The sequence below is a fragment of the Protopterus annectens genome, chromosome 11.part0 (genome assembly GCF_019279795.1).
Source record: "Protopterus annectens isolate FY-2018-M chromosome 11.part0, PAN1.0, whole genome shotgun sequence".
NCBI lineage: Eukaryota > Metazoa > Chordata > Ceratodontiformes > Protopteridae > Protopterus > Protopterus annectens.
Window position 1 is genome coordinate 1,169,053,715 of NC_056745.1, and position 13,784 is coordinate 1,169,067,498.

The following is a 13,784-nucleotide window of genomic DNA, read 5'->3' on the forward strand; positions in this document are numbered from 1 at the left end:
ATGACCTCCTTGTTCCTGGATGAAATACCCTTACTTATGAGGTAGGCCATGTAGAAAGCCTTCCGTACAACAGAGGCAACATGGTCGTCAAAAGTCAGGTTGCTATCAACCTGGGTGCCCAAGTCCCTCATGACTGATTGGATGCTTAGTACATTGTTATTAATGTGATAAATAGTGCAGACATAATTTTCCCCAAAGGGGATAATGATGCATTTCTTGGCATTCAGTTTGAGGCCGTGCTTCTGGCACCAGTTATTAGTTTTATTAAGGCCCTCTTGGAGTATGTTCACATTACTAGGGGAATGTATGACAGTGCCCAGCTTGCAGTCATCTGCAAACCTGGTCAGCCACAGACCACTGGTTTTGGCTTGCACCTCAGAAAAGTATATCCCAAACATTAGAGGCCCCAAGACTGATCCTTTGAGTATGCTGCTTGTTACAGGTCTACTACTAGAGGTGGCTTCCGCTATTTTGACTGAGTGGGTTCTATCAGTGAGCCAGTTAGCTACCCATCTGGTAACATATGGGTTGATGTCTAGCTGGGAGAGTTGATTTATTATGCCCAAGTAGGGAATAGTGTCTAGGTCAAGGTAGGTGGAGTGCACTGTCTTGCCCTCATCCATGGCTTTGGAGACTGTTTCGAAGAAGGTGACCAAGTTTAACAGGCATGAGCTCCCTTTGAAAAAATCAAACTGTGTGGGATCAAACATTTGGAAGTTGCCAATGTCCTTGTTTATAAGGCCCATGATAATGTTCCATGGCCTTGCATTTCAGGCTAGTTAGGCTCCACCTTTGTGCAGAGAGATGACAGTGGCGGACTTCCATTCTGCTGGGATGAAGCCAGTGCACAGGCTTTGGTTGAATAGGGTGCCTAGTGGTGCTGAGAGCTCTTGCCTGAGTTCATATAGGACACAGCCAGGGATGTTGCCAGATCCCATGGAGACTGTATTTTTTGCCTTTGAGAGGGCATTAATAACCTATTCCCTGGTGATGAGGGGAGGGGGGCAGGAGCTGAGGATATCCTAGTTTACTGATGGGGGGACAGGGGGTGAAGTTTTCACTGAACTTGTCTGCCATCAGGTTGGCTATATCTATGGTGTTTGTGAATGTGGTATTCTTGACTACAAATTCAGAGCAGATTTGGGAGTTACCTTTGAGATTGCAGACATATGCAAAGAAGGCCTAGTGATTGTCCTTAGTGTATGTGGCCAATTTGGACTCAAAGTTAGCCTTAGAAGATTTCAATAGTGACCTTATTTGCTTGTTCAGACAAAGGAGAGATTGCTTCCAACTTGGCACCTGCTCCTTCTTGGTCCTAGACAGCATTTTTTTTTCCTTTTATTATAGAGTCTGTTTATTTCTGCTGTCCACCAGACAGGTTTACTCTTCCTTGAGAAAGATGATTTGGTCCTGTGAGGTATTGTTGAAGCCATGCAGCTATATAGGTGCTCATGTGGTTTTTTGGTGTAGGCATGGACATTAGTGCTTGATTCAACTGAAGGGATTGTGGCTGTGAAGCTGCTTATATCTGCTCTCAGGAGGTTGTAGTCAGCTTTAGAAAAGTTGTTTTCTTTGACCCTGGAAAGGAGTGGGTCAGGGGGATGGTGACTTTGAAAGTGCTTGCTTTAAGATCAGATCCTACCAAGGAGGATGACACTGTAGGGGTGCTACATTGGCTACTCTTTGGTTAGTACCAAGTCCAGGATATTTTCCCCTCTTGTGGGGGTGTTGACTAGCATTCGTGTTTGAGCTAGAATAGGTTTTACACTCTATGGTTGGGTAGTTAAAGTTGCCCAGTATCAGGGTAGAGGGCTATATCTTGATGGATTCAAGTAAATCCAGATAGGTGGAGTGGGCCTCCTGAGTCATGGTTGGGGGTCTGTAGCCAGCTATGATTTGAATAGGTGTTTTATGAATAGTTAACTGCTTTTGGAGTGTCTCCTGTGCATCATACTGTTTAACCAGCCTGGAGGTGTGTATGTCTTTGATAAATTTTGAAAATCCACCTGCTTTGGCTTTGTAGCCCTCTGTTTGGGGGTCTGAAGGTGTGGTAGGACAAATAACCTAGTAAGGCTAGGGTGCTCTTCGCAGCTTTGAACCAGGTTTCACTGACTGCACAAATGTCAGCACCTCCCAGGGCATGGAATTGCTTGCAGTGATTGCAGTTTAATGTTAAGACTCCTAGCATTTGGCAGCATGACCTTTAAATTTTGTTTAGAAGAATTTTTCACATTGGTAATTTTGTCCTCATGACTTTGCCTAGAAAAGGCACTATGAAGGAGGCAAGAGCCTTTGCCAGAAGCCTGAAGCCCAGGGGAAACAGATGAAGGCCATCTCTGACAAAGCATTGTGGTTTGTCAATCATTTGTGTGGAGGAAGTTCTGTCAATTCTTTTAGAACTACAAAAGAATCCCGTTATAAAAGCCAGTAATTTACCTACTTTCTTTTGCTGGAAGTAGTTAACAGCTATTTATAGCATAGAATAAGTTCTTATAGACACATTAATCAGGCTCAGTCAGGGAAACATAGAAGTAGCTCTGTTATAGAATATGCTTTAGACAGTGCTTCACAGTCCTGCAATTCTATGTTAATGGCATGAGAAAGCAACACCACTTCCTTATGTCTAATATGACTAATATAAAGAGGAATTGAAATGTATTCTTGGAAGAAGGAATGAAAGTAAGAAAACAAGATCATATTATCAAGGCAGGTCCCATCATTCGCCATTTTGTGCAAAATAGGTAGCTGTACTATCAGCTTGTATTGTCTTTAATTGTTAGCCCTCTTTTTAAACTGTTAGCTCTACTACATGTTAACCTAAACTGTTCCTATCATTTATACTATTTTACTTTCTATTATTACCATGTATTACTCTGTAACTTTTTGTAGCTTTTCTCCCCAGGACTCCACTAGTCAGACTATCCTGGTAAACAAAATAAAAGAGGCACTTGGAGTGATTTTGAGGCATTAAAATAGTCAAGAAAACAAAGATATAATTAAAAAAAAACATGTTTTTGAGTTCTAAGGTGGAGTTTTCCTTTAAGATGATATTTTGCTTCACTGATACAAGAAGTACAGTAAATTAATTAGTTACCTTCATATGTAATTCAGTACACCAGGGTAAAGAAAACGTTAATGTAAAACAAAACTAAGCAGCTTGTGTTCTAGTAGTATGATTTTAAATACTGTACAACAAAAGAAAAAGCTGTCTGCTAATTAAAAGACATGTTATTGTACTGAGAGGTTTGTTATTTGTATACACTAATAAAGCTTTTCCTTTTTTTTCTTTCACAGATGATGGAAATGCTTAACACAGAAAAAGGTATGTATAAATTTAGACATTTCAAATAATTTGTTTACTTTTTTCCTGTGTGACTATTGATTTTGGTAGTACATTTCAAATTAAATCCAGATGCATTCACTCACACATAGCACACAGGCACACACACACACACACACACACACACACACACACACACACACACACACACACACAAACATGTTCAATGGGTACCTTTGCCATTAACTCCACCTTAGATGAAGAACTATGTATAACTTTTAACTCATAATACATAATCACAGTTGGTTCGTCCACTGTCAGTTGGATTGTACCTACACATAATGTAAATAATAATTTTGAAACAATGGGCATGGCTGGTATATAAAAGAAGAATTAACTAGATTTAAAACATTTACAAAGATCAGGACCAGACCTTGGATGAACTTTGTGCTGGATCTTTGGTAAGGAGATGTTAAAACAGAGACACAGAGTCATCATATTTGGGAGACTATTACCACCTAACCTGATGACAAGGTTGAACCAAAAATAAGAGCATATCTTAAACTGCAAAAACTATGAAGACTGTAATATTTATAGGTTGCTTACTGAAGTCAGCAAATCATTCTGGCTATAGAATAATTTATTGCAGTACATTTAGTGACACAATTATGGTTCAAAATCAGAAAGATGACAACTTTGTTAAACACGTTTCTGATACAAGAAAAACACTTTAAATGTTTGATAAGTGTCAGTGCTGTTATACTTTAGGTTCATGCTAGAACACAAACAGCAGCCACTACAGAACAGCACTGGGAGACTAAAACAACTTCAAGAGCTGTAGTACACTTTGTCCTGCCAGATTTTTTATGTCTTTATTAGAGTGGAGTGTATTGCAGCTTTTAAAAATGTTAGAGGATCAGATACATACTTAACATCTGGCCACTGTCTGTAAGGCAGCACTGTGTCACAGATTTCAAAGCTGTGAAACACTTCATGCTCCTGCAATTTCTTTTTTTTTTCTTGTATTTTTTTATCTCTTGTAGTCCATTGGAGCAGCTAAAATTCCATGTGCTACAAAGAATTGTGTGAAAGCATGAAGTGTTTTGTAGCCTTCAAAACTAGAAAACACTTAGCACCCTTAAACTTCCCTCACTCGCTCTCTGTATGTAGTACATAGAAAATGTAAGCTCCATGTACTACATAGAATTATTGTCTAGTCTCTCCAGTTATAACCACATAGTTGTATTCTCAAAATAGATATTAAAATTTACCTCTCAAGCTTTTCTTCACTTTGACCTCATCATGAATTTCTTGACATGCAGTTAGTGAACGTATAAAGCTCGGTTATGATTAGAAACCTAGTCATAATCCTTTAACTCCAAAGAGTAAAACCCAGTACTCTATAGCCTCTTATATACCATTCTAGTTTTCTATAAGAAGTCTCACTAAGTATTAAAACCCAGTACTCTATAACCTCTTATATACCATTCTAGCTTTCTATAAGAAGTCTCACTAAGATGAAACCATGACTAGAAAATATGCAGGCCATATCTCCTAACTTGCTGTCAGAATGCTTTGTTCCCTATTAGATTTGTGTTTTGTATTTTTAAATGATAAGTGCCTCATTAAACTGTAGAATAGGTGTTAACTGAGTATTACCTTGGTGGAAGAACTCATTTTAATAAACCACTCTCTACATTAACTGCATATACTATCTGTGTGTATTCAGGCCATACTCCCTAACCTGCAGTGCTTCCATTTCCCGATGTCAAATTCTGAAACTATCACTCTACAATGTGGATACAAGACTATCAGGCCTTAACGAACAGCTAGTAAGATTTTGGTGAAAATCTTCTAAATTACAATTTTCAGGTGAAGAATGTTTTTCTTGTTTGAGTTTGCTTTAGATTGCTAGCCCCCGGTGTAGTACAAAAAATGTGAAGAAACATAAATGAGCTGGAAAAATATCAAAAATCCCAGGTTAAATGCAGCTGTGTCTTCTTTAGCAACTGCCTATGGGTGTGTCAGGGTAAATAACTGAGAAAAACTTGCACACGTTCTTTTAAGCAGTCAGTGTAAACAAATCTTGTATTATGCTCTTTGCCAAACCTGCTATTGAGATTTCACCACAAGCAAGATATTCTCAACAGTCACTATGGCAAAACAAAAAAAAAAAGAAAATTAAAGAAAACCATCCTCTTGTCACACTGAGTCTAAAATATAGTTTAATAAACTGTAAAGCAGTCCCCACAAAGACAAGGGCAGGGACTGAAATACATTGAGATACATTTGATTTCTACAAAAGCCTTGCATAGCTATGTGGCACTATACAGCAATAAAGAGAGATATTGAATATCCACATGAAGACATGCACCACGTATGGGCAGCTAGCTGTGCTTTATGGTGCATAAATGAGTCACACAGCAAGTATGCAACTGGATATAGTCATACAGTACAACTCTGCAAGCAGACAGAATTGTAGCTAGTTTATGTGGTGTCCAATGCGGATCCTCAAATTTGTCACGCACATCCCGAGCAAAAAGAACAGCTCTTCTTAAAGTTGAAAAGAAAAAAATAAGGTTTTGCTACAGTTACTACAGCATACGTACACACACACACACACACACACACACACACACACACACACACACACACACACACACACACACACACACACACACACTCAACTCATGCTACATGCTTCAGTGCTTCAGCCAAGCTGTAAATTCAGTAATTCAGTATCAGGCAGCCATTTATGAAGCCATGAGTATAAATCAATCCCAATATTGCAGTCCCACATCAGCAGCACCTGCCAATTGCACCCACTGCAGCCATCTCCTTAAGCCCACCCTAATTATGTTTTGGCAAGTAGACCCTGCCCTGCATTGAAAACATTCACAAAAGCAAAAGACACAATCAACAGAGCAGCCCACACCAGATTGTGCAATCTCATGAGAATAGAAATGTAAACTCAGACTGATACAGCTCCTGAATCTTCTCTGAAGATAATGCTAATGTCATGTGGAACAAAATGGTAAACTGTAAATCATGCCTACTGTGTCGTTTCTGCAACATGCAGTAGCTTTCTGCAGAGTAGTGCAACATGTGCACCTGCACTGATCACCCGCACAAGCCCAGTGCCACAAGCTGTACAAAGTGGCCCAAGGCAGTAGGCAGCACCTTATGCCATAAATGCACAGCCAAAATATATTACGATTCATGCTGCCTGATGTAATTTGTCTACATGCTGTGCACATAAGTATAAACTTATGTATTGTCAGAGAAGAGCTGACATTTTCTAGGCTAAATCACACAGATTTGGGAAGCTATAGTGCATGTTTGTGCAGCACTGTGTCTTGTCTTTCTTCCTAAGGATGCCCACCTTTCAACGACTTAGAAAGAACTGACAACAAAGCAATCCATATTACCAAGACAGCCTATCCTTATACATGGCTGTCACTGTTACAGTACTGTTATGGCCCGTCTAATTTACGTTTTGGCCTATTGATGGTGAATACAGCAGTCATACCCTTACACACATGTTCTTCCCCAACATTCAACAGTAGGGCAACATCACTGGTAATTACCAAGGTGTTCCTAACTATCAGCAGTAAGGATGAATGCCTTATACTATACGTAACTGTTAGCACATATACCTACTCAATTTCCATACCAATCTCTACAGATTTCATATGTCATTCCCCACAGCTGAACCTTTAATTACTGTATGGTCTACATAGGTTGTAGCTCTTATTTTAGCAATCACAGTACTATACAGTCTACAGCTCTGTGTCTATCTCTAGTCTCAGCTTTTTCTGATTTCCCCAGTTTACTGCCATTACCACCATCTTATCTGTGCTTGGTTTCATCCCATGTGCCTTCAGTTTTGCATTCCACTCTCCTATCCTTTGCTGAAGTTCTAGCTCAGTGTCTGCCTGTAATGCCACATCGTCTGCATAGAGCAACTTTGTTGATCTGTCCACTCTGACCTGTTTGCTAATGTAGTCCATTACCAGTATGAACAACAGTGGGCTCAAAGCTGAATCCTGGTGTACACCCACTCCCACTGGGAACCCCTCTGTGAGACTGAACACTGTTCATACTTGAGTCATTGAGTCCTTGCACATAGCCTGCACTAATTCTACCAATGTTTCTGGAACCTCAAACCACTGCAGTACTCCCCAGATCAGCTTTCTTGGAACCTTGTCATATGCTTTTTCCAAGTCTAGGAATGCCCAGTTGGACTCTCTCCTCATCTCTAGCTTCTTGGTGACCTTCAGATTAGTAATTTTTATTTAAGGGGAAAATAAAATATTGCAAGGTCTTCCTTGCCATAGAATAAACTGCTGTGAAGAAAATTTTACTTCACTCTCCCACCGTGTTCCTGTTATGTTCTTAAACCCAATGGCTATCTAGTTGTCTGTCTTGTCTAAAAAAGTTTATCCCACTCCTTCTTTGTTGGCTCTTTTTGGTATGCACTTAAGTATCATTGTGTGAAGGCACTCCCTTTAAACAGATTAAGTTCATTTACCCTCACATTGTGTTTCACAGACCCACCAAACTTCCTCAAAAAATATCACTCCAAATTAATCTCTCTTTTAATTGTAACTAAGCTAGTTATCCATATTGAGTGTGTCCTCTACCATCACTGTTTTGCACTGATTTTATATCTAAACTGTGTGTGCATTCTATTAGCTGTTATCTGTACTATTAATTGGTCTGAAGAAAACACTGCCTGTCCTCATGGAGTCCCAGCCTCCTTCAGCCTCATACTTAGCCAGCCTACTGACATAAGATCTTCTGAGGAAGTGTAGCAACTGCCTTATATATATACTGACAACCCACTTCTTCTAACACATACTGGTTCCCCCTATGAGAGCTGCATTTATTTATCTAAAGTGGAGACTAGTCTGCCTCGCCCATAATTGATAAACAGCATTACAACATTACTTCCACATATATCGAGGCAGTAAAGAAATACTTTCCTAAACCTGCTAGACCTCCTAGATGTCCCACTAGCATATCTTAGCCAAACATAACTAATACTATCACGACGTATTATCAGGAGTCACCTCTGTTGCAAGCCTGTGCCCTTAAGATCCCATAAGCCTACAGTCTATCCCAAAAAAGAGGAGCAGAGTAATGTAGAAATAATATTAAGTAAGGAATCTCGTGAACCATAAAATGCCTAGCCATAAATATCTTTAAGCAGCACACTAAAGAGTTCTTGTCACCTTTTACAAACAGTTAATAGTGCTCACCTGTCAAATACAGCTATGTGTACATGATAACCCTGGTATAAATTTGTGTCTACCCATTCAGTTAGCAAGACTAGCCTAAAAGGTAGACAAAGCAGTATTTTGCTTGACCTGTAGTGATCATTTATTTAATAGGCTGGGAATATGTTGAATTTGGAACCTGTCCTTCCAGCAAGCTTTGTTTATTTGCTGGTGTAGATTTAGGTTTCTAGCATGGGTGTTTGTAGAGCCACTGGCTTTGTGAAGAAGTAAAAGGTAAATAGGATTGAGTCTTTCATAGGTTCATAGGTAGGTACTAGGCTATTGGCCCTAGGGCCTATATAAGCCTAGCCAAAAATGTACCCTGGCTTTCGCCACCCAAGAAAATTATTTTCCTGTGCCCCTGTCAAGCAGAGCCAGAGAAGTGATCCCTGGGGTGAATTTCCTATTTCCCATCCAGTCGTCAAGATTTTTCTTGAAGAGTGCTAATGGGGATCTCTGTTTGACATAGATAGGTAGTCTATTCCAGAGTATGGGAAGTCTCTGGGACAGAAATCTATCCCTCCTGCATGTTCTGTTTATTGTGGTGACAAGGTTTGGTCCCTAGAGCATGTAGCTCAGAGGGATTGGGATTTCTTTAAGTGGAGCATGTCCAACAGCTCTGGTTTTGACATAGCTTTGTATGTTAGGCAGAGATCGCCTCTGAGTAGGTGATATGTGACGGAGTAAAGCTGGAGTTTTTTGAGACGGTCTGTGTAGGGCATCTGTTTGAGGCCAGTAATCCTCTTTGTGAGGTATTTCTGTGGCATTTCCAGTTATTGTAGATGTCTTGTGAGGTACATACCAAAAGGGGCATTGTACTCTATAATGGGTCTAATGGGTGATGAGTAGAGGGGAATAATCACCTCTTTTTTCTGGATGAGAAACCTTTTGTGATGAGGTGAGCCACGCAGAAGGATTTCCTGACCACTGTGGCGATGTGATTATCAAAGGAGAGACTACGGTCCACCTGTGTCCCAAGGACTCTTATCACATTTTTGGCGTTAAGTAGACTACCAGCTCTGTGGTTGTTCATGGGTACAGAGTTTTTACCAAAGGGATGACAATATACTTTTTGGCATTGAGCTTCAGGCCATGGCTTTCACACCAGGCATCTGTCTCAGTGAGGCCCTTTTGTAGTATGTCCACATCATTAGGAGTTTCGATTATGGCTCCTAGTTTGCAGTCATCTGCAAACTTTGTTAGCCAAAGACCTTCTGTGTTAGCTGGCTCAGAAGATGATATATAAGTCACGTCAGTGCAGCTGGTAGGCTACTGAGTATAAAGAAACTAGTGATAACCTAGTGGGATAGTTAAAGAATTTAAAGCCTTTAATTTTCTTGTCTAAAAATTATCGGGGCCTTCCCACTTAAGTGATATGCTTGGATTTGCCCATACCAAAGGCTGCACAATATTTAAGGATGGATTTGATAAGGGGAAAAGTACAGTGGTAAGAAAATATATTTGAATCTTTTAAGATATTCCTTTAGAAATTAACTGTATCAAATGAAAGCATTTCCTAGCTATAATGGAAACATGATTATTAAATAAGAGAGCATGAGAGAGACTTATTTGTATAAGTACTCAGGACACTTACAGCCATTTCTGTCTGAAGATGAGTACCAGTGATGAAATGTAAGGTGGAAGCAGATGTTTTGCTGAAATGTCTTAGTCATTGGTGACACCACTGTATGACATTCAGATACAACATTCACCAGGCTGAAGAATGCAGGGTATAAAAATTCCTATGCAAACCCTTCCAAGCAAAGATCCTAAATCTTCTACATTTTGTTGCATATTTGAGAGTCATACATATATTCCCACATTGTTTCTTTGTGAATTGCTAATCTAGTATCGCTTCCCAGTCCTTCTCCTCTGATTGATTCTTATAGTTATCATACAATATCTTATATGCTGTATTAATTATCCCTTTTTATAACAGCAGCTTATGCTTTAGATTTTAGTAAAAACTCTACCAGTGCTAGTCTTCTGCTTAGGATCCCACTATTCATTTCTCTTTGCCTATACTCTGACATCAGTTCTTTATAGGTAAGGTGGTCATTAGTCTGTAGTCCAAGTACATTCTTGGCCTCTTCCCATTCTATTACCTTTCTCTATCTAATTATTTCCTCCCAATACTTTGGTTCCTTTGCCAGTTATCTCCATTAAATTCCAGCCCCCTCTTGCCTATTGTCTGTATCCCTAATTGCAGTTATCCCCATCAGCAGAATCTCCTTTCTCCATTCCCATGTTGGTTTAGTTCTTAGACTACTTAGAATATTCTTATATTCTTAGAATACTTTCTGTTATTTATGAATATAATATTCTGTATGGTTATTATTCTCCTTAAGGATCTGCATCCAAAATCCTAGTCTATCCTTGTTTCTTGAGCTCCCCCACACCCATTTTGCCATCGTCCCTTTCCACTTTGAATTATAGCTTTCTGCTTGTGCTAGGTATAGGAGTCTTAACTGTGAAGCTCTGAAATACCCCTTCAAATCAGGTAATCCAAAACCACCTTGTTATATTGGAAGGGTCAGCTTATCCCACGATATCTCTTCCCCTCCTGGATAAAATCTTTCAACTCTTTATTAATTGCTGTCTACAACTTCTCCTCTGGTTGATAAAAATATAACTGACCTGTGTATAAAACTAAGGGGACTAAAACATTTTGACTGCTTGTATCTTGCTATCTATATCCATAATACAGAGTTTCCAATTTCTCAGTTTTTGTATTATCTTTTTAGTCTGTTCCCACATATCCTTAGCTGCCATAACAGAATCCTTTTCAATCCATATCCCTAAGTACTTAAGTTTATCAAGTCCTCATAAATATGGACATTGATGAACCAATTCATGTGTGGGTACACAGTTTACAGGTATTGCCTTTGTTTTAGCTTCATTCATTTTGTATTCCAAAAAGACTTGAAACTGTCTCAAAATGTTTCACAATACTGAAATGTCCTTTTCTGGTTTTATCAGATATAAAGTAATATCATCTGCAAATAAAGCCATCTTTTCTGACTACCATACCAATTATATCCTTGAATTTCTGAGTCTCTTATTTTCTTTGCCAATGGTTCTAAATATAAAGCAAATAACAAAGGGGAAAGAGGACACTGTTGTCTGAGTCCTCTTCTCAAACAGAAATATCAGATAGGAATCCACCCACTTTAATTTTCGCCTCTGATTCTTCATATATCTTCCTAATCAACCTTATAATTTTATTAGGGAAAGCAAATGCTTCCATTGCCCTGCTCATGAAGTCCCAGCTTACTCTGTCAAATGCTTTCTCTGTCTCAAGACCCACCAACAACAGTGGTATTTTCTTACATTCAGCTTCCCTCTGGATCATCATTGTTCTATTAATGTTGTCAAATGTTTGTTTCCCCTCCACAAAACCACATTAATCTATATCTATCAATTTCAGCTTCATCTTTGCCACTTATTTAGCAATTATAGACATAAACACTTTATAATCCTGGTTTAGAATTGAAATGGGTCTATATAAGGCTGGATCTGATGGCTCTTTACCATCTTTAGGTATTACAGCTACCACCGCTGTTACTCCCTCTTTCATATCTAACTACTTAGTGCATACTGCAGTGCTTAGAATATTAACCACCTTTTCCATCTTATATTTTAAATCTTTAACATCTATTGCAAGACCACCAATTATTGGAGATGCCTCTCAGTAGTCATCTTGGGATTAGTACTTCTGTTTTTTCCTGGTAAGAGAAGGAGCAAAGAGACATTATTTCCTGGAGACTGGTGATCACTTGAAGGCCTAATAACTGCTTCATAGGTGACAACTTGGAATTTGTGTTTATATTCTGCTCCTGGTGAGAGAGGGAACAGAGTGCATTGATTCCTGTTTCTGGTTGGCAGTGACTGTCGGTGATGATGTTCTTGATTGGTCTGGTTGCTATTCAAGGCATCTACAAGGAAAAGACTACATGCTGCTCAATGGTAGAAGTCTAAATTTCAAAATGCACTCGCTCAAAGCACTCCTTAAAATAGAGAACATCGACATTTGTGCTGTAACAGAGACCTGGTTCAAGGCAGCAGAAACCACCCCTGCACTATCAGACTATAATTCAGGCCACACCTTTCAGCCCCAGAACTTGGATCAAAGCTCCAAAGGTGGTGGTGTTTCCATATTCATAAAGAATGCACACACCTCCAGACTGGTAGCCCAACATAACGCATCAGAGATACTTCAGGTGCAGCTAACACTGGGTAAGACAGCGATTCAGGTTGTAGCCTGCTATAGGTCCCCAACCATGTCCCAAGACTCACAGTCCATGTTCCTAAGCACCCTGGAGAATATTAGGGTCCAACCTAACACTCTCATGGGTGACTTCAACTACCCCTCCATTAACTGGGAAAACTACTCATGTACCAATACACTTGCCCAGCGTTTCCTGGAATCATTAATTTCAATGCCCTGGACCAGCTCGTTCTTACCCCCACTAAAGGTAGCAACATCCTTGACCTGGTCATTACTAACATGGGTGACCATTGCTCTACACCAATAATCAACTCCTCCCTGGTTAGATCTGACCACAAACTCATCACCTTGGAAATCCACATCCCTCCCACCCACCCCCACCCCCCACAAAGGTAACCACCATGAAAAACTTCTCCAAAGCTAACTCTGGGCTCCTAAAAACAGAAGTTGCTAAGTTCACAGCACCCATGCAAATGGGGAATAGTTGCATGTCTGCTGAATCATACACCAATGCACTGTACAAACACGTACACAAATGCATGGATCTCGCCATACCCAATAGAACCAAGACACTCTCCTCCAAAAAAAGGAAACCAATCTGGTGGTCCCTTTCCATAAACAAACTCTACAACAGAAGGAGGAAACTGATGCAGTGGGAGGTTGGAATAATGGTTAAGGTGTTTACCTTACAGACTCAAGCTGCAGGGTTTGATTCTCACATGGGGTGATTGGCTAGGCTTAAAATGGCTCACAAGGGCAGTTAGCCTAGCACTAATCTATGAAGCTATGAACCTATAAATAAGGTGAAGTCCCAAGACTGGAAAAATTCCCTTATCAGCCTCAACAAAAAGTTGAGATCCCTCATCAAATCCTCTAACGCTAGCTATGAAAACAGAATTGCAGCAGATAGTAAAGACAACCACAAGGCCTTCTATAGTTATGTAAAGAATATCCATGGCAATACCCAGATTTACTCTGAGCTACTGCACAATGGTAC

At 39.7% G+C, this 13,784-nt stretch overlaps 1 long non-coding RNA gene across 1 annotated transcript in view; it reads left to right on the forward strand.

Moving 5' to 3' along the window:
* Window positions 1-13,784, forward strand: part of LOC122815760 — a 181,375-nt gene that overhangs the window by 21,118 nt on the left and 146,473 nt on the right. Inside the window, exon 4 of the long non-coding RNA XR_006366992.1 lies at window positions 3,295-3,322. This is a non-coding gene — a long non-coding RNA (uncharacterized LOC122815760). The remainder of the gene's footprint in view (window positions 1-3,294; window positions 3,323-13,784) is intronic.